Source organism: Diceros bicornis, unplaced genomic scaffold, assembly GCF_020826845.1.
Source record: "Diceros bicornis minor isolate mBicDic1 unplaced genomic scaffold, mDicBic1.mat.cur scaffold_376_ctg1, whole genome shotgun sequence".
Lineage (NCBI taxonomy): Eukaryota > Metazoa > Chordata > Mammalia > Perissodactyla > Rhinocerotidae > Diceros > Diceros bicornis.
In genome coordinates this window covers 100,027-124,005 of record NW_026691246.1, presented here as the reverse complement: position 1 = coordinate 124,005, position 23,979 = coordinate 100,027, and the positions used below count along the sequence as shown (strand labels likewise).

The 23,979-nt window shown below is 46.1% G+C and overlaps 1 pseudogene; it reads right to left on the bottom strand.

The window, feature by feature from the left end:
- Window positions 1-13,628: 13,628 nt before the first annotated feature.
- Window positions 13,629-16,206, bottom strand: LOC131402950 (cathepsin G-like; annotated as a pseudogene).
- Between the last annotated feature and the right edge of the window lie 7,773 nt (window positions 16,207-23,979).

The following is a 23,979-nucleotide window of genomic DNA, read 5'->3' as shown; positions in this document are numbered from 1 at the left end:
AGCAAACTGATCTTTGATAACCAATGGATTTCCAACTCTGATTTTTGTGTATAATTTTATATAGGTGTGATCACAATATATTTAATTTTGAATCCTATAGTTTAAATTATTCAACATAAACTTTTCCCTCATTTTATTAAAAATCTCTTATTGAATATCATTTTATTATCTAATTTAATCATTAGGCATTTAAATTATATAAATAATACATAAAAGTAGAAAAATTAGGAAAATGGATATGTAGGAAGAAACAAAAGCCTAAAAGAAAACTATGCGTACAAGCAAAAATTTGATTGTAGTATATACCTCCTTGTTTCCTGCTTTTGACTTAAAGATACCTGGCGAACGTTCTTCCATGTGGCAAAATGTAAATCTATCTCATAACTTTAAGGTTTCCATAGTGTTCAGTCATGTATAACTTTTTAAAAGCTCGTCCCCAAATTAGTGCTGAACATTGGCATTGTTTCTATGATTTGACTTGTGTAACAAACCTATAAGAAATAACCTAGTCCACTTTTCTCCGTGTGGTTGATGACTAGGTCACAGACTCCTTTCCTCCTTTTTTTAGGACCTTTGTGTACCAGATGTGAAAATGCCATTTTCTCCATGTCCATACTGAATCTCAGTATTATCATTTTTGTAAATCCTCCCCAATCAGGTAAGCAAACAATTATTAACATTTTAATTTGCATTGATTAGTTAGTAAGTTTTACTTTTTTCCAAATGTTTATTAGTTTTTAAAAATAACTTGCCCATTCATATACTTAGCCTAGTTTTCTAGAGCCATGGATAATGTAGATGTTAAGGGCTGCAGAATACATAATGTGCATGGGTTGTATTTTACACTTTTCCTATTTTGGACGTCAATACTGATTCCAATTTGGGGTCTATTGTTAAATAATGATGTGATGAACATCTTTATGAATAACACACATGCACACTCACCCACACACACTTTAGCCCTCATGTAGGAATAAGTCCTAGAAGTAGAAATCACTAGATCAAGAGAGAGAATTAGATGTACATTGACTTAGAAAGCATTCTAAGGAAACAGGTACCATCAGTAGCAGCCAGGTCTCCTGATGCTACAGGCATTATAAGGTAATAGTATTTCTTCCTAATGTGCGTCATCCTATGTCAAGTGCTCCTATCAGGTGTGAGGGGAACTGACCCACCAGGCACTGTACCTCGAGGCCACACACCGGGGCCCCTGGTGGCTGATGTCCTTGTCCACTCTCTCGCTGGCTCTGGTTTACACCCTGGGGCTCCGTGGAGCTCCTCATGGCTGACTCTCTGGGGTCTCTATTTCTTTAGTGTGACGGCTTCTCCTGAGAGTGTCCTTTTTTCTGCTGTGTCCCGAAACTGTCCCCTGGCTCCTGCACCTTCTGTCATTCTCTTGCTCATCTCTGCACGTGCATTCAGCTCTTCTCTCACCTGTGCTTCTGCCGGTGCTGTGAGCCCCAGTGAAGACTTGGCAGACACACAGTAGTGTGTGAAAAACAAGCTTTTGGTTGCCTTTCATGTTATTTCTCCCTGTGCTGGATTTTGCTTTTCATAGCCGTGTGATCTATTTGATATTCTTTTCAATGAAGTTGCTTCTCTTTTCCACGTTTCTCCCAGTTGTCAGTGTTTGTCCAGACCTCATGACTTGTTGTGTTCTGTCACAGACGACTCACTGGTGGGGCTGTTTGAGGGATACAAGATCCTAAAAGAAGGTCGTCTGGGTCACAATGAAGGGTCTTTCACTTGAAATGTGGCATTTTGTGGGTTTGTGGACTGAGATTCATGCCTCCTCCATGTAAACAAATAAAGATGGGGCTGCCCCAGTTCCCTCCTCCCTCCTGCTCTCCCCTCCAGACAAGGGCTCCACTGAGTATTGATTGGAAACCTCAGGACCTGTGGGTCTTGAAGTCCCTTCCAATTTCACACTGCTCTTCTGGAATCAGGAAGATCACTCACGTGAAACTGCAAGGTGCAATACAGATAAAATGCAGAGAATTTAATTGATTTCAAGACCAGATTTCCTGTGGATTCCAAATACAGATCCCTCCGCGCCAAACTGACCTGCCTGGTAGAAGAAGAGGAACCAGGAGAATTTAGAGGAAATATCCCCTCACTGTAAGTTTCCCAATGTCAAGGACAGAGCCTGTTTGTGCCCGGCACAAAGAGAGACATCAATAATTGATCTATCAATGGATGGCAAAGTGGTACTTGCCAGCCCAGCAGCCCTGGAGCCCTCAGGCTCACGAAGCTGCCATAACCCAGGTTGACAGCAGGGGGAGTCAGGTCAGGCTGAAAGAGGCTGAGGCTGCTGAGTGACTCCCCAGGCCATGGTGGCTGAGCCCCTGGGGGATGCTGAGCTGGATGGAAGGCCTGACTGCCTCTGCTCAGGTGAGAAGTGGGTACTGGCTCCTCTGATAGGTATCAGGTGGGCTGACAGCTCAGGTATGATGGGGAAGCAATAGAGGATAATTCACAGGGGACTTGGGGAACTATGTTAGGGAGATGTGAGAGGCTGGCTTGAAACACGGTGGGCCGGAAGGACCTGGGGGCCATGACAGTCAGAAAACAGGGGCTGGTGTGGGATGGTCTGCCAGGGAGGAAGACTGACTGAACTAAGTGCTGGGCCTAGAGCAGGGCAGGGATGGGACCCAAGTGGGGCTGAGGGCCATCGTAGGAGCATCTGAGCCTCCTAAGCTGCAGATGGTCGTGGTTGTGGGAGAAGTTGTCCCTACTGGAGTGAGAGGCCCTGGAAACAGGAACCTCAGTGACCATGGCATGGCCCCCTGACATCCTGGGTTCCTGGAATTACTCCCGTTCCACTGACCTGCTCCTTTCTCTGCCAAATTGTTGGAGGCTTGGTGATGGGGGTTGGCTTAGAGAAGGTAAGAACTTTCTAAGCCCCAGAGATGATAATTTTTAGGGAGAAGAGTTTGTCTTTTTATGCTCAGCCTTTAGACTCAGCCCTTCTATGTGGACTGGAGCCTTCATTTAGCTTTATGCTGATTTTTCGTGGGGATACTGCTGGGGAGATTCAAGGCCACAGGGATGGGGGGAGCTCACTGTGTGGAGCAGCTGAGGCCCTGTGAATGCAAAGGGACATGGGGCCAAAAATGGGCAGCTCAGGCCTGTGGCAGAGCCAAGACAACAGGGGAGCCCTGGGTGCCGTCATCCAGCCCCTTCTGAGATCAACTGCACCCGGGGCTCCTCTTCTGGGCAGGAGTGAGGGGGTGGTGGGCACCGAGAAATGTAAGTGGTTCTTAAGCTGGGCCAGGGGACAACTCCCACTACTGTAGCTGGTTTGTCTGAGCTGCTCTTTCCTGGGTTGGAGTGAGGGGTTTTATTTACCTGTCTTTGGTGGCTTCACATCCTCTGCTAAATGCCTTTCTATGAAAAACCCACTTTCCAGGTAATAAGTGACAGGCTCACACCTACTAAACCTTTTAGTGAACACCCTTCCTCCCTTCCATCCTTGTTGAGTGTCTATGCAGCTTTGAACTTGTTAGTCTCGGTTTGGGATGGGAGGTGGAGTCTACAAAGTTCTTGGGCTCAAATTGAGGAAACTCTCTGAATCTGTAGGGCAGAAGGGTCAGGAGTACAGAGGGTTTTGTGAGATGAGCTGAAGCCTCTGGAGTGGAGATGGTCACTCACCTGTCTCAGCCTCGGGGGGCAGAAGAAAGGCCAAGAGCAGGAGTGGCTGCATCTTCCCTGAAGGTCTGCCCAGGTCAGAGCTGCTGGTGTTTCTTCCTTTCAGACACACGGCCCCCGAGGGGAAGGCAGTAGGGGTGGCTCAGGACCTCAGAGACCTGCTAGACCTGTGCTCCTCTGGGTTTCCTGTGCCATCATGCAAGGTGGTTTGTCAAAGTTCTCTGGCTCGGGGCAAATGACAGTAGCACTGTCACCACACTTGCACTCCCAGTGCTGAGTCACACGGTGAAAGCAAGAGGAGAGAACAAGAAATTGAAACCTGTACTGGAACCCAGAAGAACCAAGAATCAAGAATATCTCCACTTCTCAGTTCTTGACTCTGTTTCCATCCTGATGAAGTCATGAATAATTATTTAGTGCGTTAGGTCCCGGCAGATGAGCAACATGGCTCTTGCCCCTGAGAAGCTGGCAGTTGGCTGGAGTAGACTGAGAATCTGTGGTTAGAGAACCATGCAAGTTTCCACAATTTTCATAGCTGTTTATATTTGGCTTGTACATTTGGCTGTGCTATCACATTTTTCTCATAGACAATTATCTTCTGAGCTATTGGGACACAGCTTGGGTTACAACATCCACCCGACTAATGGCTCAGGCCCCCATTCTTGCAGCGTTCCCCGTGGATCCAGGTGATAGTGGCAGGCAGTTGCCTCCTTCTGCTCTCCTTCTCCCCACCTTTAGCCCCTGCCTCTCCTGACCCACACCTAGCTGATCATGACCCTGCTGCTCTGACCAAGGGCAGAAGGCACCTGTCCCTGTGGTTAGCCAATCTGCCTGGAGAGAAGCTTGGTTGTTCCTCCAAGATTATTGTTAAAAAATTTGTAATTGCTTTAGGACTTTTCAGTGAACAGAAAGAAAAAAGAAAGAAGGAAAATAAACAGAATGTCAGAGATGTGTGAGACACTACATGCAATATACTTGTAATGGGAGTCCCAGAAGGAGAGGAGAGAGAGAAAGGAGCAGAAAAAACTTTTTGAAGAAATAATGGCTGAAAATTTCTCAACTTTGGTGGAAAAAACCACAAAAGAAACCAAAACCATTAGTGAACACACCCAAGAAGCTCAGTGAACTCCAAGTAGGAGAAAGTGTCATGGAAGAATGGGCAAGATTTCCCCTATACTTCTCTCCCTTCTATCCTACATCTCATTGTCTCATTTCCAGCCCAGCCCTCTCTTCAGACAGCACCTCTGGCTCATTCTCACCCACAGCTGCTGTTTCTGTGTCATGTTAGGAGGGGAGAAATGCTGGGATGGAGCTACTTCTGGGTCTGTGACATCAACCAGACATGAGGCCTCTTCTGCTTGACCTAGAAATCTGAGTGCTCAAAAAGAAAAGTAGCTCCAACAATGCCATAACGTGCAGAGGAGTTCACTGCCACTTTCTCCAAATAGCATCTGCTACCGTTAGAGCTTTATTCCTTCTGTAACATAAGAGATTCCTTTTTACTATTATTTTTTAAATTGTGCTCAAATATATATAACATAATATTTAGCTATTAATGATTTTTAAGTGTACAGTGAAGTGGCATTATGTACATTCAATTGTTGTGCAACCATCGCCACTCTCCATCTCCAGAATTTTTTCATCTTCAGAGTGTCACTTGACACTCTGAACCCATTAAATAGTAACTTCCTATTGGTCTCTCCCCCTAGTCCTGGGAATCATCATTCTACTTTGTGTCTCAGTAAATTTGGGGGATTCTTACTTAAATGCAGAAGTCTTGAGCATGGTCTCATCCTAACTACCTTAACCCTTATTTATCAATGGGTACTTATTAGGTAGTAGGCAAACTCTATGCAAGCAGAGATTGGAAGAAAAGTGGAAGGGACAGAGGAAGAGCTGGGTAAGGGGCCAGCAATGGCACACAAGCCTGCCTGAATTCATCTTTTTGCCCCCGACCACCGATGAAGCCAAGTTTCCTCCTAACTTCTCCTGAATGTGTTCAGGTGGGATAGAGAGGCCTAGTTCCCCATCCTTTTGGATATTTTGGGAGATAAAGAAGGAGAGGAGAAGCAAATTTCTTCATCTGAATGGGGTATTGATATCATCAGGGACAACTGAGGATGGCTGAAGCCTGGTGAGGGCTTCTGTTCTTGTTTCCCAGGAAAGAACAGCCCCAGTGAAAAGTGACTGCCTCCACCTGAGCACTGTTCCTCTGCACTTTCCACAAAACTCACTGTCCTGAGAGTGGGAATAGAAGCGGCATTGCTTCCAAAAACCACATTTGTAGTCCTGATCCTCAATGGAGCTGCTCACTACGGTGGAGGATGGGATCTCCCTCCACTTGTCTGGTCTTCTTCACTCTCCAACAGGTTAGCTTGGCATGAGGTGTGAGAAAGTTCAACTTGAGGCTGGGTTTACGAGGTCCCAGCCTTGGGCTCTGAGGAGAATTCTAGAAACCAGAGGACAGGTCTCGTGGCCAGAAGATAGGACGTTTACAGCCTGGGATAATCTGTTGATTGGACATGGCAGGGAAGAGAGCCCTTGTTGGGACCACTACACACTGAGATGGGGCTCCTGGCTTCTGTGGGCAGCGTGATATCATTGTAGCATGGCTGGCTCCTTCTTTGGTTCTCAGTTTCTTCCTGTGTGGTGAGGAGCTCACCTGTGGTCTGTATCAAACATGCTTCAGACACACGTTAAGGAGAAAAGTTGTGTCTTTAGGGTAGACTGTCCAGAAGACCTGGAAAAACTTTCTCTTGCCTATGCTGGTAGTTTCTTTGTTCCTGAGCATCTCAGAACCCTGTGTCCTGCTCCCTCCCAGGATGAGTCTGGTCTCTAAGACTTGAATATTTTGAGCTGATCGGGAAGAATGATCTGGTATCCTTCTATTTCGTCCTGAGTCAGACACTTACAAAATACTCATAAATGTTTGTATGATGCAGGAGTAAATAACACAAAATTTGCTTTGGCTTGAGCATGTGTGGGAGATGTCCACATGGATTTCTGAACTCCTGCATGGATCTATCTTCCTAAGGCATTGAGCTTTCAGAATAATGAGGGCAGATACAAAGGATGGGAAATCAGAGCTAGATGGGGAAATGGGCAGGAGGGGGCTGGGTGGGACCCAGCCTCTGTTAGGGCCATGGGACCAGTGGTGAGGTTACAACACTGATGGCTCAATTAGGTTCTGGGTATCTGCCCTGGTAGAGCTGAGTGGCTCAGCAGAATGGGGACAAGGTGAAGGTTGTCCTAGGAGACTGTTAGTTAGCTCTTATATTCTTGAGCCAGACGATAGCTCTTGGTATAGATAACCACTCTCAGCTCTGGAGAATGGAAAGTTATATCCCCCATTTTCAGCTTTCCCTCCACCAGAATCATGCCCCATCCTAATACTAAATCACTTTTCTGGTTACAAGTCAGAGGGTCATGAAAGGGAGATGCCCACCACTGCCCTTTGGGAGAAGTTCATTTCTGTCCTTTCAGTGAATTGTTTGCAATCATAGAGCTGGTGTTCAGCAAATTCCGAGGTAAGACTGAGGCAAGGATGGGTCACAGAGATAGCCTGGCTCTGGTTCTCTGTAAGCAGGAAAGGTGTTGTAAGAACCACATTCTTCAGCAGTTACTGAGTCAGCCTGAGCACAGTCACCAGGAGGAAATACCAGGCTCTCAGAAGGGACGAATAGGGCTTTTGGGGACTCTGGCCTGAGTCAGAAGTGATGTTTCCTACTATGGTTGAATTTGGGTTGTCAAAGAGCCTGAGTAGCACCCCTCATTGCCTTGTATTTGTGGTTAGCACCTGCCTACTTCCTACAATATCAACACTAGACTCAATCCTTTCCCTTTTAGTCTTTCACTGTTGGACAGCATAAGCCCTTTTTTCATATTCATGCAAAGGGCCAAGCTCTGGTCTCACCTGAAACAGTCTAGCCAAGAGCCAAGACATCCATCAACTTCTTGGTAGTTTCAGACATGGCAGAATCCTGGGGGTGCGGGTGCAGCATGGAGATTGTGGATTAGGTGGAGATGGGATGTTAAAGAGAGTAGTAGGAAGGTAAGGAGAGGCCAGAGGGGAGCCCTCAGAGGAGGATTGACGACATATATGCTTGAGTTCAGTGTGTGTCACTGGGTCGCCCTGATAAAGCCAACGTTGCTCTCAATATCAGGATGTTTTCAAGGGGTTGCAGTTTCCAGTTGCAAGGTATTTAGAACATGCAAGTAGAGCTATGAAGAGAAGACATCCGACTTTCCCATGATTCTCCCTGTCCTGATCTCTCCTGTCCCAGTGGGCCGGGGTCACGGGGCCCCATTGAAGACTGTCGTCTATGGAAAGTTTCTATACCTCATCACTCTCTATCCCTGGTTGAGAGTCTCTGCTTTTATTCCGTGGAAAGAAGAAACTATCCAAGTTATGGGAGACTGCCCCCACCTGGGTGTTGTTTTCTGACCTTTTCCCAACACTCAATGTCCTGAGAGGAATGGTGCGTGCAGTAGAAATACTGGTTTCTTTCCCTTCTAAAAACACATTCATAGACCTGAGCCTCAGTGGAGCAGCTCACTAGGATACAAGATGGGGTCTTCTCCAGATTGACCAGTTTCCCTCATTACCTGAGAGGTTATCTCAGCACAGTGGAGAGAAACCAAGAGAACTGGCTATTGGAGGTTCCTGGCTTTGGCCTCTGAGGAGAATTTCCACAAGAGAGGATCCTGGGAGTTGAATGGGCTTCCAACTTCCTTAGGAGAATGGATAAGAAACTGGAGGTGATTAGCTTGGTAGAGAGTATAGTTGGGCTGAAAGGATAGTGTGCATGGTAGCTGTCCTAAATTAAGGACTGTCAGGTGGGTGTGCATGAGATTCTCTCCTTGAGATTGCAGAACTGGGTGATTGAGTGATTTCGTGAGTCACACTAAAGGAAGGATTGCAGAAGATACTCAGCTAACGTGATTCTACCACTTAATTGTTAAATACAGATGTCTGGAATCCCCAGCTGGGCTGAGTATAGTTTACAGGCAGGAGTTGAGATGGATCACATGGTCCCACGTGGGGCATCCTCTCCAGTAGGTGTCAGAGCAGCCTGGATGGCCACGTGGGCAGATGTTTTGGAGAGAAGAGAGCGTCAAGAGGAAAACCTCCCAAATGGAGGAGCCCTGGTCTGGTAGTGGAGACACCAGGCACCTTGTTCCTGTGGAGTACTCACCGAATGGCTGTGCTGGTCACCTCTTTCTCAGCCTTTTTTTCTCAAAGGAGCCAGACAATCTACATCACTGTGTGTCCATATTTTTCTTTTTTAATATTGTGATATTTTTCTCACAGGAAATAATTTCACCAATGCCAAATATTTCAAACACATGGACAACTCTGATTTAACGTGATGAGGTGGGGGCCTTGAGCCCTTCCCTCTTGTCTTCCTTTAGGGTGCTCAAGGATTTAAACCATGGGACATGATGATGTACAAGATGCCTGTAGCTACAATCATCTATATTTGTAAGATCATGCGAAATGATACAAGCAGAGTTCAGTTTCATAAACAATGGCAGTTGTGGTGTTTATTGGAATTGGATACTCTTCCATTCTTATCGAGTTTTCTCTGGATCTGGGGCACTGAGGACTCTGAGAACATAGCATAGAGATCCATGGAATGCAGACTGAGGTCACTCTGACACTGGGTCATTAAGCATTTGTCATTCTCACCATTGTATTTCTAGGGCCTTGCACCAGGCCCGACAGTTGATTGACCCTCACTAACCATGTGTGTATTGATCGATGGCAGGAGCAGAGCCAATCTGCCAGCTGTGACCAGAAGGGATGGGCTGAAATGTCCTGTTGCTGCTGAGAGACTGGGCAGTGCGTGGACCCTGAGGCTGGGGCTGATGCTGCCACCTTGACCTCCAGGGCTCAGCACAGAGCCCAGCCAGGTGTCCAGTCAGCCAGAAGTTTTGTCACCACAAGGAGGAGCCCTATTGTCACCCACTGTGTATACAACAGGCGGCTGTGGGAAAGTGGGCCAGGGTTGTGTGGTGATTCCCTAAGGAAGGTATTCCTGGTGGGACAACTGGTCTCCTAGGCCCCCAGGTGTCCCTTAGCCCAGCTCACTGCCACTATTCCTGTGCGCTTCCTCATGCCAATCACCTGGGCCTTTCAGGGGCATTCCCTTCAGAGAGAGATTCCCTTTGGAGCCCAGACTCACCCACGTCAGAGGGTCAGGGCCCTGGTGTGTGTGTGATTGAGATAGGGAATGCCTATCCACATCCTGGGCATCCCTCTCAGTCCTGACTGCTGTCTCCAGCTCTACCCCAGTGCTCCAATGTCCTCCTGGAGCATCAGGAACAAGGTCCATAGACTGGATGGGGGACCCTGTGGACCCTGGTAATCCAGTTCTGTAGACTGCGGGTATATTCTTCCCCAGATGCCCCTAGGACTTTTTGCCTCTGGGTCACTGCTGGGCATACATTTGTCACCTTAGCCTTGAACAGCCTTCTCCTTTAGACCTCACACACAGTTGATCAGAGCTGCTGTAGTAATACTAGTCTGTGCCTCAGTTGTACCTCCATTTCCATTTCCTGGACTGTGTCTGAGAGTTGCCATCATCCAGGTATCCCCAGCCTGCCTCTCTGCACATCTTCCCCTGTGTCACCCAGTCCTAGCTCTCATGGAAGACAAAGAACCTCAAAGCAGAAGTCATTTGGTCTTGTGTTCCAGAAGGCTGGAAGAGGCAAAAGATGATAAATTCTCTCTTGCTCCTCTTGGGAACCCGAGCCAGAGAAGATCTGTTTTCTGAACACTTTCTGCAGAAGCTGTAGCACCCACCTGGGTGGCCCAGGACCCAGCAGATGATTCAGGTGGAGGAGAGGGGGAGGGTCAGGCCCAATCATCTGCAGAACCAGAAAGGCAGACATGAGGCTTTTGTGGGTGTATTTGGTCCCTGTCTTTTGTCTCCATCAGGATGTAGGTGGCTCTGCACACAGGGATTTACTGCTGGGTGGTTTCCTCCCCTGTGATGTTGTGGGCACCGTGGGTGACATCTGTTTGTGGTAGAAAAGGTGAAGAGGGTTTAATTCATCTTGGCTTTTGTTAGTCATTCTGGTCTCTCCTTGCCCTGGGAATTGGGGTCTCAGTGACCGTGGTCATGCCAGCAAAGACCTTCACTCTCCAGTGGGAACACCAGGAGGTGGGGCTCATCCAGGCCATATTAGAGGCTGGTTACCACTGAAACCCATTCTGATTGTCAAAGTTGTAATAGTACGTTCAAAATCAACACTGTAAATTCCTGGATTGCTGAAATGGTTTAGTAATTTGCTGTACATCATGCAGTGGATCATAATGTAGTCTTGGAAAATTGTACTTCTGAAAATTCAGTGGAAACTTGAAAATGAAATTGTGATAGGATATCAGTCTAACGGAGTTCTTAGTTGATCTGTGGATCATGCCACCTAAAATCTTGATCATTTGTAATTTATTTAGCAGATTTCATGTACTTCTGATAGTGTTTTCACATTTCTGTAATAGAGACATTTCCTATGAGGCATTGGGACTGGCCTGTGCTGCCTGCTGTGCTTCCCCTCAAAGTTCAGTGTGGTTTCTCTTGGGGCACCCACCTTTTCCCAGACAAACTCAGACACAATTATCAAGATCACCACCCCTCACCTTTGTGATTCTGCTATAATTATGATGAATGGTCAGTGTCTAGTTTCTCCTGACTCTAATCAGTCCGTGGAGCAGAAGACCCAGGCCTCTGCAGACCACAAGTCTGCCTTAGTTCCCAGTGAGGTTAGTAAGAATACCCTTGTCATGGTTTTACAACTTCCCAGTCAAGTGAGTGGGGCCTTTAATGCACAGAGTCTGCACCTGGAGAAAGAGAGGGGGAGGAATTGTGTCCTTTTGCACTAGAATTCAGTGTGCAAAACACTTTCTTGCTAAAGCTTTGCTGCTGAGGTTTCCTTAATCATGAAGAGAGCAGAGCTGTGGGAGGTGGTGGGGCTGGACTCTGGGATGGTCATGAGAGAATTGTCTCCTGAGGTGACCGCCGTGAGATCTGTGGAAATCTTTTCAGCAGGGCAGCTGGAGGCAGAGAGCTGCCTTGGAAGCACTGACATGGAGGTGAGACATGTCTGTCCTGGGTGTTTCCTGGGGACTGAGTCCTGAGATGAGGCAGTGCTCTGGGGCTCTTAGTGAATGTCCCAGAGAGGAAGGGCTGAATGGGGGACTCTTCCACTGCTCTCCTCCCCCTCTCCACCATCAAGTGTTCTTTCCATTTGCCAATGCAAACATTGAATAATGAGACTGTTATCTTCCCAAGCATGCAAGTAGTAGATAATTCCTTTGGGTAGATGGTAGCAAATATAGAGAGTGACTGAGCATTGTCAAAGATGTATTGTTGATTAAAATTTTGTTGATAAATGGCTTACACTGAATATTAGGCTAATGACTTTCTGATAAGAAATACCCTTAAAATAATGGTCAAATTTACCAGAGGATTTCTGTATGTAGCCAGTAAGATTTAATAAAATATCAGCTCAGTGATTATTCCATCTAAGGTCATGGAAACTGTAAAACATCAGATGGTAAATGTCACAGTGCAAAGAGTAATTAACATTTTGGTGGAGGTAGAAAACTTCCCAGCTCATTCTGTACAGTTATCTTAAGAAGGTAATTAGAGCATGATTTTTAATTCAATGACTTCAGTAATCTTTTAATGTAATATAATATTGCTGTAGACAGTCATGGGCTAATCTTTAGGGTAAAGGTCATGTTCCTTTAGTCAACATCTGATGTGGAGTTTTGTATAACTTCAGAGTATCAAAACAAGCAGCAGACCCTCCTCACGTTGAAAATGAGAACATTGGTCTATAGGAGAGTGGGGGTTGGTGTGGTGAAGGGTTTAGGAGAAGGATTCTGGCTGTGATGGACACGTGGTTTGCTGCCATCTCTTGGCCATTGTGAATAGTGCTGTTGTGAACATGGGGGGTTTTTTAGCTATTTTTAAGCAAGCAAGTCTTTGTTTTTTTCTTCTAGTACCTGTATTGTTTAATTTCTTACATTTATATCTCTGATCCCTTTAAGGGTTATTTTAGATTATGGTGTTGAGGAGTGGATCCAATTTTCTCTTTTTCCCCAAATAAGTACCTAGTCGTTCTAACACTATCTATCAAAACTTTATAGTTTCCCAGTCATTTGAGACGCCACTTTCACCATGTATTAAAAGGGCCTCGTATGGAATTTCAATTCTGTCCTTTGGTCTGCCTCTCCTACACACACCAATGGCACATGGTTTTAGAGTGTACAGTTGCCCCTCAGGATCTGAGAGTGATTGGTTCAAGGACCCCATGGATATCCAAATCCCCAGATGTTGAAGTCCCTTGTATAAAATGACAAAGTATTTGCATATAACCTACACATATCATCCCGTACACTTTATTATCTCTAGAATGCTTATAATACCTAATACAATGTAAATGCTGTAGTTGTTCATACTGTAGTTATACTGTATTGTTTAGGGAATAATGACAAGAAAAAAAAGTCTGTTCACGTTCAGTACAACGCAACCATCATAGGCTTCTTGATCTGCATTAGTTGAATCTGCGGGGATACGGAAGGCAGATGGTACTTTAATATCTAGTGGGGGTCTTTGGTAGGGGGAGAGTAGAGAGTCTTACCCTGAGGAGAGACACATCGATTCATCACTCCCCAAGGCTCTAGCAGGACAGGAGAGGGGGCAATGGATGGCTTGGAAGAGGGAACAAGCTCATCCTGATCTCCAGGACAGTGTGGGCGATTCATTGTCCTGAGGAAGAGACCCCATTTTCCTGGATTTGCTTAGCTTTAGTTCTGGCATACATGTGTTGTGTACTGAATGAAGCTGAATGAACAAATGAGAAATTGGATATTTCCACTCTAGACGTGGACATTTATTCAGGCTCTGAGAACCCCCCTGGAGCTTGTCTCTGCCCCAGAGAAGAAGAGTGAGTCACAGTGGGGTCTCAGTCTAACCCTGCTGTTTGAAGTGTCTCATTGTTCTCCTTATCCAGGGCAGGAAGCTGGAAACCCTGGTGAAGACTGCTGGAGGGGTTTCAACCCATTTCCATAGGAGATGATGCCCTGGGCCTCATTGTGACAAACCAGGGGGCCTCCAGTGTCCCCTGTGGGTGAAGAGAGGAAGGACACGAAGTCAGGCCTCCTCACTCCTGCTGCCCTAAGACCCGGCCCTCAGAGAAGGCAGGGACAGGTGGGCTCCTTCAGTGGTGGGGTGTGTGAGAAGGGAGGGTGGTGGGGATGCAGAAGTCAAGCTTCTGGATCTTTCCATCACTGGGCTTCAGTCCTGACTGTAGTTATTGTCTCTAGCTCATTCAAGTCAGGGTACCTTCTCCTTCCCCAGGACAAGACGGCATGTGTGTACATTGTGTGTCCGGTGCTCCTTCTCTGCCCCAGAGACCAGACTGATGGGAGACAGCCCCCACCTCACTCAGGTCTGGGCCCCAGACGGAGGCCATGGAGTGTAGTCTGTTCCCCCAGCTCAGTTCTGCCCAAGCGCCTCTGTTTGGGCATCATTGGTAGATGCCCGTAGCCTTACCATGAAGGGGGACATCCCCTCCGTTGGGTCCTCACACAAATCTGCGTTCGGCGGGTGTAGAAATGGAAGTGATTGCTGCACTCCTGATCCCTCTGCACTCTCAGCCGCACGTCCTAGAGTGTGTCTGTCCTCCCATCCAGGCCCACCAGATCCCAGCCCGCCACGGTGCATGTGTCCCCAGGCTTCAGCCTGGTCTGGGTCTGAGGCAGAGCCACTGGCCTCATGACTCAGTTCCGTGTGGCTCTCTTATTCAGCTGGCAGGAAGAGTCCAGGCGCTCAAGGAGTCCTGTGCAGAGCCCACCCCTTGCCCTCACCACTACCTGGCACTCTGCCCCTGCTTCTGCCTCCACAGTCCCACTACATGGTGAAGCCCCAGCACTGGGAGAAAGTCAGCTGGGCTGGAGAATCAGGGGGTCAGGTAGGAGGTACTCGCAGTAACATGATCTCATTCAGGTGGTTCTGCTGATTATATTCAGGGTGGGGGAAGGCTCTGAGCACAGATATGTGCTGCTGAGTGCTTTCCAGTCTCCCGATGTTGTGGGCCCACAGGAGGACACAAATAGGGCAGAAAAGGAGAGGAGGCATGGAGGTAGGTGTGAGCCACAGCAACTATGTTCCACCAGCTCTGCAGGGCAGGGGGACAGCCCAGGGTGGTGAGACTGCAGCTGAGGGAATTGAGGGGATGGGGGCTCTGGGGCTCTGTCTGTGCCCTCTGCTTCTCCAAAGCCCCGAGCTGGGGATGGTGGGGGACGCAGTGACCTGAGTTTTACTTCCCCTAGAATAAATTGAGAGAGAGCTTGAATTCACATTTTGAGCCCCAATGCGTGTCTTCTGTTTCCTCCTCTTGCTCTTTTTGATCATGCCCTTCTTTTCTCCTCATTTACACTGGCCTGTTCCCAGCCCCCAGACCTCCCTGGGCTCTTTCTCACCCCTTCGTTGCTAGAGCCCAGCTTTCAGATGGCCCCTCTTATGACCCTTCTGGGCCTGTGTTACTGGTCGCCCAGGAAGCTCCTTAGTTCCTCACCTTCTCCAGCAGTGGGCTGCTGTCAGCACAAAGTCTTTTCACACCAGGAACCCCCACCCATGCCCACACCCACTGGAGTCTGGGTCTGAAGATATGCCGTGTAGGGGTGGGAATGGGGCCTGGTCTCTTAGTCTCCAATGATTGGCCCTGGAATGAAGCATTCGGTACTTATCTCTGTGCTCGTGGACCCCGTGTGTTATGTACAAGGTTGGTGGCTCCAGAAAGGCTAGAAGATGGGGAGACAGGAGACATGATGCAGAGGAAAGAGGAGTTGGTGGTGAGAGTTGGGGTCTGCACCACACATTGAAGGGGGCACTCCAGGGTTCTTCAGGAAACTCTGCTGACTCCCCATCCCAGACCTCAGCCGCCTCCTATCTCCCCCAAATGGGGATAAGATCCTTGCTCTAGGCATGGTTGGCTTCAGCCTCCCATATTGAGGAGAGATGGTCTGCTGTTGGATGGGGGCCTGCTGGAGCGGCCTCTCCTTGAAGTCCCTGGTACTTTCTTCCTCAGGGAGCTTCCCAGAGCCCTCTGAATCCAGCTCTGACCAACTGGTGACCAGCATGGGATTGTTTTAAGATTCTAGATGTGAACTGATGGCACTGTTATTGCTGTTTCCTTATATCCTAGACTCTGACACATGCACAGGAGAAAGAACTTAGAGAGCACATTTATATAGCATGTGCTAGGTGCCAGGGCCAATTCCAAGAGTTTTATGGACACTAACTAATTTAACTCTCATAGCAACTCTGTGAGGCAGACATTGAAATTATTCCTATTTTATGGTTGAGGAATGTGAGGAATTGTGAATTCAAATAACTTGCCCAGTGATCCTGAGTTCAGAAGTGCCAGGCAGTCTGGCTCCAGGGTCTATGAGAGGGGTCGCGCCTCTGAGGTTGGGGACGGTCACTCACCTCCTCCAGCCCTGGGGGGTGGGAGAAAGGCCACCAGGAGCAGGAGCGGCTGCATCTTCCTAGGAAGGCTGCCCAGTGAGTTGCTGCTGGTGCTTCCTCCTGCCAGACTTTTAGCCCCTGAGAGAGGAAGGAAGGGTGGGGTGGGGGTCAGAAGTCACAGTCCCATTCTCCTGCTGGTGGGCTAGGGTTTGTCACCCAAGCTGTCCGGGAGGCTTGCCCACCAACTGTCAGTGATCTGGGGAAGAGAGAGACACCCCAGCCACACTGCGATTCCCTCACAACTGCAGAGTCAGTGCTGGCAGCAGAAATGGGGACCCAGGGCCACAGGAGGGGACGTGGGGCCTGTGTCCCAGAACTCTAAACCCACAAATTCAATAATTTCCCAACAATGCATGAAAGCTGGTGGCTGCCTATGTCCTCTTTCTCTTGTGTCTCCAAGATTAGAGCTTCAGTCCTTTGGAATTTCACTTTCTCTGAGTGATTATGTGTCCTGGTTTCCTTATTCATTTGTACATGTTAAGAGATGGACAAGGGTGAATGAAACACAGGTGTGGTGTGAGGTGGGATGTGGTGGGGACACCAGGAGAAAGCTGAAGTAGACAAAAGAGGAAAGGAGAAGCCTGCCTGTCTTCACCCTCTGACCCCTGGCCACCCTGCTGAGACCCTGGCTCCTCCCACCTTATTTATTTATTTATATTTTATTGAAGTCACATTGGTTTATAACATTATGTAAGTTTCAGGTGTACGTCATTATATTCCAGCTTCTGTATAGTCTGCATTGTGTTCACCACCAAAAGTCTAGTTTCCATCTGTCACCATACACATGTGCCTCTTTGCCCCTTTCACCTTCTGCCCACTTCGTTCCCTTCTGGTAACCACCCATCTGTTCTCTGTGTCTGTGTTTGTTTGTTTACCTTCCACATATGAGTGAAATCACATGGTATTTGTTTTTCTCTGTCTAACTTATTTTGCTTTGGAAAATACCCTCAAGGTTCATCCATGTTGTTGCAACTGTCAACATTTCATCTTTTTTATGGCTGGGTAGTATTCCATTGTATATGTGTACCACGTTTTCTTTATCCATTCATCCATTGATGGGCACTTGGGTTGCTTCCAAGTCCTGGATATTATGAATAATGCTGCAATGAACATAGGGGTGCATATCTCTTTTCGAATTAGTGTTTTCATGTTCTTTGGATAAATACCAGAAGTAGAATAGCTGGATCATATGATATTTCTATTTTCAATCTTTTAAGGAATCTCCAGACTGTATCTCACTGTGGTTGCACCAGTTTGCACTCTCACCAGCAGGGTATGAGGGTTCTCTTTAGTCACATCCTCTCCAACACTTGTTATTTCTTGTCTTTTTAATAATAACCATTCTGACAGATGTGAGATGATATGTTATTGTAGTTTTGATTGCCATCTCCCTAATAGTTAGTGATGCTGAAGATCTTTTTGTGTGCCTGTTGGCCATCTGTATGTCTTCTTGGAAAAATGCCTGTTCATATATTCTGCCCATTTTTTGATTGAGGTGTTCATTTTTTTGTTGTTGAGTTGTACAAGTTCTTTGTATATTTTGGAAATTAACCCCCATGGGATATATGATGTGAAAATATTTTCTCCCAGTCGGTGCGTTGTCTTTTTGTTTTGTTGATGCTTTTCTTTGCCATGCAGAATCTTCTTTGCTTGATGTAATCCCATTAAATGTTTACTTGTTCTTTTTGTTTCCCTTGCCTGAGGAGACATGATATTCAAAAAGATACTGCTGAGACCCGCGTCAAAGAACATACTGCCTACGTTTTCTTCTAGGAGTTTTTTGGTTTCACGTCTTCCACTCAAGTCTTTAATCCATTTGCAGTTAATTTTTGTCTATAGTATAAGATAATGGTCTACTTTCATTCTTTTGCATGTGGCTGTACAGTTTTCCCAACAGCATTTATTGAAGAGACTTTCCTTTCTCCGTCGTATGTTCTTGGCTCCTTTGTCGAAAATTAGCTGTCCTTCCACTTCTTTCTAGAAGTTGTCCATGGAGAAGGAATGTATGAGAGTAGTCAGGGACACATAGGTTTTTTAATGTTTCCATTTTCTATTCTAATGAAAAATTGTAATATTGGGACAAATATGACTGAGAAACATTTCACAACATCCACAGCTGGTTACATTTGCTTTGGACTCTTTTATTACATTTCCATCGGTTACAACTGTTTTCTCCTCTGGGATGTTGGGACATTAATGTCGGGTGCTTCCCACATCCTCCTTGGGCCCCATGGGCCACCAACAATGCCAATCTTCTGGGCAGGCTGATGCTGGGTCACTTACTCTCCCTCCCTTTGATGCTGCTGTAGTCGGAAACCAATCTCGCTGCTCTTGGCTTTGTAGGAGACCAGTGTACTATGGAGGCATTCCAGACATCCTCAGGGCTGTCTTAATGTCACTCTTAGAAGGAGGTTTTGGAATCTCCTTGGGAAGTTTCTCCTGATGAGGTTGTGATGTTTTATGGAGTGTCAGTGCTGGGAGAAGGCTGTGCCCGTGCCCTTGTCTTCCCATCACCATGTGTCTGCTGAGAGTGAGACACTGTCTTGTCAAGAAGTGGCCTGTGCTGTTGTCCTTGTAGGAAAAGTCAGGTGACATAGGAAATTCAATGGGATCTGCATACAATCTTTCCCTCCGAATAGTTGGTGGGGAAGAAGGACCCAGACCCTGGGTGTGGCAGAGAAGGATTTGAAAAATGTTGCCAAAGCCTCAGTGTTTCCTGGCAGAAGAGCTTACTTCTGAGACTGAGCAGCTGACCTTGGGTCCCTGGGTAAATATAGAATGAGGTGGAGGTGGACATTTTCCCTAAGACCCACTTCAAAAAATGCTCAGACAATCGAAATATTCAAGATGAGAGTGGTAATATACATTATGACCTATTCATGGGATGAAACACCACCAAGCTATTAAAAAGCATCATATTTTAGAAGACTGCTTAGTGGCATGGAGCAGTTTGTGCCATCTAATATTAAGCATAAAAGGTCAAATGTAGAATGGTGTGTATGATTTGATACTAACTCTGTTAAAAAAACGACAAGAATCAGAACAACCATTTTGTGTGACTCTTATTTTCACCTTTATGTTATCCAACTTTTTGTACAATGGAAATGTATTGGTTTCATAGGCAGGACAATGTTTAGGGCCCCTGATCCTTATAATAGCAAACACTGTTAGGCATCGTGGTAGAGATGAGCTAGCAGTTTAGCAAATCAATGTCCTTTTCTTCCTTTTCTTCTGACCCGCACTGTGCAGCCTCACTGAGGGTTCGGTGTGGCTGTGTGACTGTTGCAGCAAATGGGAGGTGAGTGGAGATGATGTGGGCGCCTTCCAGACCTGGCCCCAAACACACTGCTGTGCCTGACCATGGAGGCTCCTCCCCTCCATGGTCTGATGCAGATGGACACGTGGAACACGGATTCATCTTTAGGGACAGATCCTGGTCCCTTAATCATGGGCTGACCCTGTAATATTGTCCAAACTGGGACACTTGAGAGTAAGAAGGGGCACTGCGCACCAGGAAACTCATTTTGGACCGTGTGTGAGCAAGAAATCGACTTCTACTGTGTTAGTCACTGAAATGCTAAAGTTTATCAGTTAGAACAGTCAGGGTTATCTTAACTAACACATGGACCAACGTACTGAAGCCTACCTTTCACTGAATTGCAATATTTTTTATATAAAATTATTTTAATAATTATAACATTTAAAATATTGAATAGAGGTTGGCCCGGTGGCGTAGCGGTTGGGTGCACGTGCTCCTCTGCGGCGGCCCGGGGTTCGGATCCCAGTCGCACACCGATGCACTGCTTGTCTGGCCATGCTGTGGCTGCGTCCCATGTAGAGTGGAGGAGGATGGGCATGGATGTTAGCCCAGGGCCAGTCTTCCTCAGCAAAAAGAGGAGGATTGGCAGATGTTAGCTCAGGGCTGATATTCCTCACAAAAAAAATAAAATAAAATAAAAAATAATTGAATAAATTAGAAAATGGAGGGAAGAAAAATGTCAGCCTTAATCTCAACACCCAACTGATTACTTTGAAAGGATGTTTTTCCATCTAGCTTTTTTCCTATATATATTTTCATATAGGTGTGATCACAGTATATTTAGTTTTTAATCCTGTAATTTACATTATTCACCATAAACATTTCCCTCATTTTATCAAAAATCTATTAGTGAGTATCGTTTTAGAATCTGATTCAAATTTAATAAATAGGCTTCTAAGTTATTTAAATAATATGTAAAAGTTATTGAAAAATTAGGAAAATGGATATATAGGAGGAAAAAAGCCTGAAAGGAAAATATGTGCATAAGCAAAAATTTGGTTGTAGTATATACTGCTCTCTAACTGCTGTTGACTGAAACATACCTGATGAACATTCTTCCGTGTGGCAAAATGTAATTCTATCTCATAACTTTGAGGTTTGCATAGTGTTCAATGATATGAAACTTTTAAAAAGCTACTTCCCAAATTAGTGCTGAACATTGGCATTGTTTCTAAGGTTTGACTTTTGTAACAAATCTACAAGGAATAACCTTCTCCACTTTTCTGACCTTGGTTGATGGCTATGTCACAGAGTCCTTTTTTCCTTTTTTTTTTAAGGACCTTTGTGTACCAGATATGAAAATTCCATTTTCTCAATGTCCATGCTGAATCTAAGCATCATTATTTTTGTAAATTCTTCCCAATTAGATAAGCAAAATTATTATTTTAGTTTGCATTGATTAATTAATGAGCTTTTACTTTTTTCCAAATGTTTATCAGTTTTTTTATAACTTGCTCAGGATCTTGCTGTTCTTTGCCTAGTTTTCTAGAGTGGTGGATAATGTAGGTGTTAAGGGCTGCAGATTACATAATGTGCATGTGCCATATTTTACCATTTTTCTATTTTGGACATTAATATTGATTCCAATTTGGGGTCTATTATTAAATAATGGTGTGATGAACATCTTTATGAATAACACACACACACATATACACTTTAGACTTTATTTAGGAATAAGTCCTAGAAAAAAAAATTGCTAGATCAGGAGAGAGAAATAGGTGTAAAGTGAGTTAGAAATCATTTTAGGGAAACAGGTCCCATCAAGAGCAGCCCAGTCTTCCTGACACTACAGGCATTATAAGGTAACAGTTTTTCTTCCTAATGTGCGTCATACTATGTCAAGTGGTCCCATCAGGTGAGAGGGGAACTGACCCATCAGCACTGTCCCTCGAGGCCACACACCGGTGCCCCTGGTGGTGGATGTCCTTGTCCACTCTCTTGCTGGCTCTGGCTTACACCCTGGGGCTCCGTGGAGCTCCTCATGGCTGACTTTCTGGGGTCTCTATTTCTTTAGTGTGACGGCTTCTCCTGAGAGTGTCCATTTTTCTGGTGTGTCCTGAAACTGTCCCCTGGCTCCTGCACCTTCTGTCGTTCTTTTGCCCATCTTTGCACGTGCATTCAGCCTTCTCTCACCTGTGCTTCTGTCGGTGCTGTGAGCCCCAGGGAAGACTTGGCAGATGGACGTGGGGACAGTAGTGTGTGAAAAATAAGCTTTTGTTTGCTTTTCGTCTTATTTTTCAGTGTGCTGGATTTTGCTTTTCATATCTGTGTGATTTATCTGTTATTCTTTTCAATGAAGTTGCTTCTCTTTTCTGTTTGTCCCAATTGATTCAGTGTTTGTCCAACTCTCATGAATTTGTTGTGTTTTGTCACATCCAATTCATTGACGGTGCTCTTTGAACAACACAGGGTCCTAAAATAAGGTTGTCTGGGTCACAATTGTTGATGCAAATAGTCAATAACTGATCAATAGATAAGAAAGATACAGTGATATTTACGGAGCCAATGCTGAAGACCAGCCCGGAAGTGCTGTCTCCACAAGGGAAAAAAGCACTGCTGAGAAAGAGGTTTATAGTATGGATATATACCATTTCAAACAAGGAACACACATCACACATGATGGGAATACAATTTTTTCCCCTAAGTCACAAGGATATGTTTTGCTGCAGTTTAGCACACACAGAGCAGGTCAACTCAACATTGGTTCTCTGGGAAGAAAAGCTTATCTTCAAATAAGTACTGGTATTGACATCAGAGAGAGGGAAATGTTCGTCCCTATCTTTAAAGAGAGCTTCTTTGCTTTGGGAAAATGTTTGAAGTCAGGCTGCTCTGGCAAAAACAAGTTTTAGTCTGAATCAGGTAATCATTAGGTTAAACCAGAATGGCTTCCCCCATTACTTCATAGGTGAAAATTTCTTACTATTTTTATAATTTTCGAAACAATGAAGGATCTTGCACTTGAAATGTGGCATTTTGTGGGTTTGTGGACTGAAGTTCACGCCTTCTACATGTAAATAAATATAAGGCTGCCCGGTTCGTGCTCCCTCTCTCCCTCACCTCCAGACATGGACCCCACTGAGCAGAGATTGGAAACCTTATGACCTGTGTGGTTCTCCAAATCTCTTGCAATTTCACACTGCCCTTCTGGAATCAAGAAGACACCCATGTGAAACTGTAATGTGCAATACAGATAAAACGCAGAGAATTTAATTATTTTCAAGACAAAATTTCCTGTGGATTCCAAATACAGATCCATCTACCAAACTGACCTGCCTGGTGGATGGAGAGGAACTAGGGGAATTTAGAGGAAATTTCCCCTCACTGTGAGTTTCCCAATGTCAAGGACAGAGCCTGATATCTGCCTGGCCCAAAGAGAGAGATTAATAATTGATCTATTGATGGATGGCAAAGTGGTACTTTCCAGCCTTGGAGCCTTTAGGCTCACAAAGTTGTCATAATCCAGGTTGCCAGCAGGGGGAGTCAGGTCAGGCTGAAAGGGGCTGAGACTGCTGAGTGACTCCACAGGCCATGGTGGCTGAGGCCCTGGGGATGCTGGAGTGGAAGGCCTGAACTGTCTCTGCCCAGGTAGGAAGTAGATACTGGCTCCTCTGATAGGCATCAGGTGGGCTGACAGCTCAGGTATGATGGGAACAAACAATAGAGGAAAATTCACACCGGGCTCTGGGAACTCTGTTGGGGAGATGAGAGAAAGGATGGCTTGAAACAGGGTGGGCTGGAAGGGAAAGGAACTGATGGTCAGGGCAGTCAGATTGAAAACGGGCTGGTGTGGGACGGTCAGCCAGGGAGGAAGGTTGACTGACCTCAGTGCTGGGCCCAGAGCACGGCAGGGAATGGGACCCCAGTGAGGCTGAGGGCCACTGAAGGAGCATCTGAGCCTCCTAAGCTGCCTACGGTCTTGGCTGTGGGAGAAGCTGCCCCCACTGGAGAGAGAGGCCCCAGAAACAGGAGACTCAGTGCCCTCAGCACGGCTCCCTGGCCTCCTGGATCCCTGGAGTTACTCCCCTTCAGCTGACCTGCTCCTCTCTCCGCCAAATTGTTGGGTTGATGAGGGTAGTTGGGTTAGAGAAGAAAGAAGTTTCTAAGGCTTGGGGAGGACGTATTTTGAGGAAGAAGATTGTCTTTCTATAATGGGAAGCCTTTAGCCTCAGCCCTTGCAGAGGGCTAAGCACCACAGAAGTGTGACTGAGAAACTAGACAGCATGGGGTTTGGGAGGAAGGAGGGCTAAAAGAGAAAGGAGGAAATACAGCCCAGAATGGACAGCAGAGGGCAGCATGGAGCAGTGTTGCTGCATATTGAAAGTGGTTCAGTGAATCAGTAGACTTCAGTCATATTTGCACTGGAGATCCGTTTATTATGGCCCTGCCATCCCACTGCCCACCCCCATGGGATTCCTGCCTCTGCCCCAAAAGAGATGGTCAGGCACAGAGGAAGGGCAGCCTCCGGCCTGT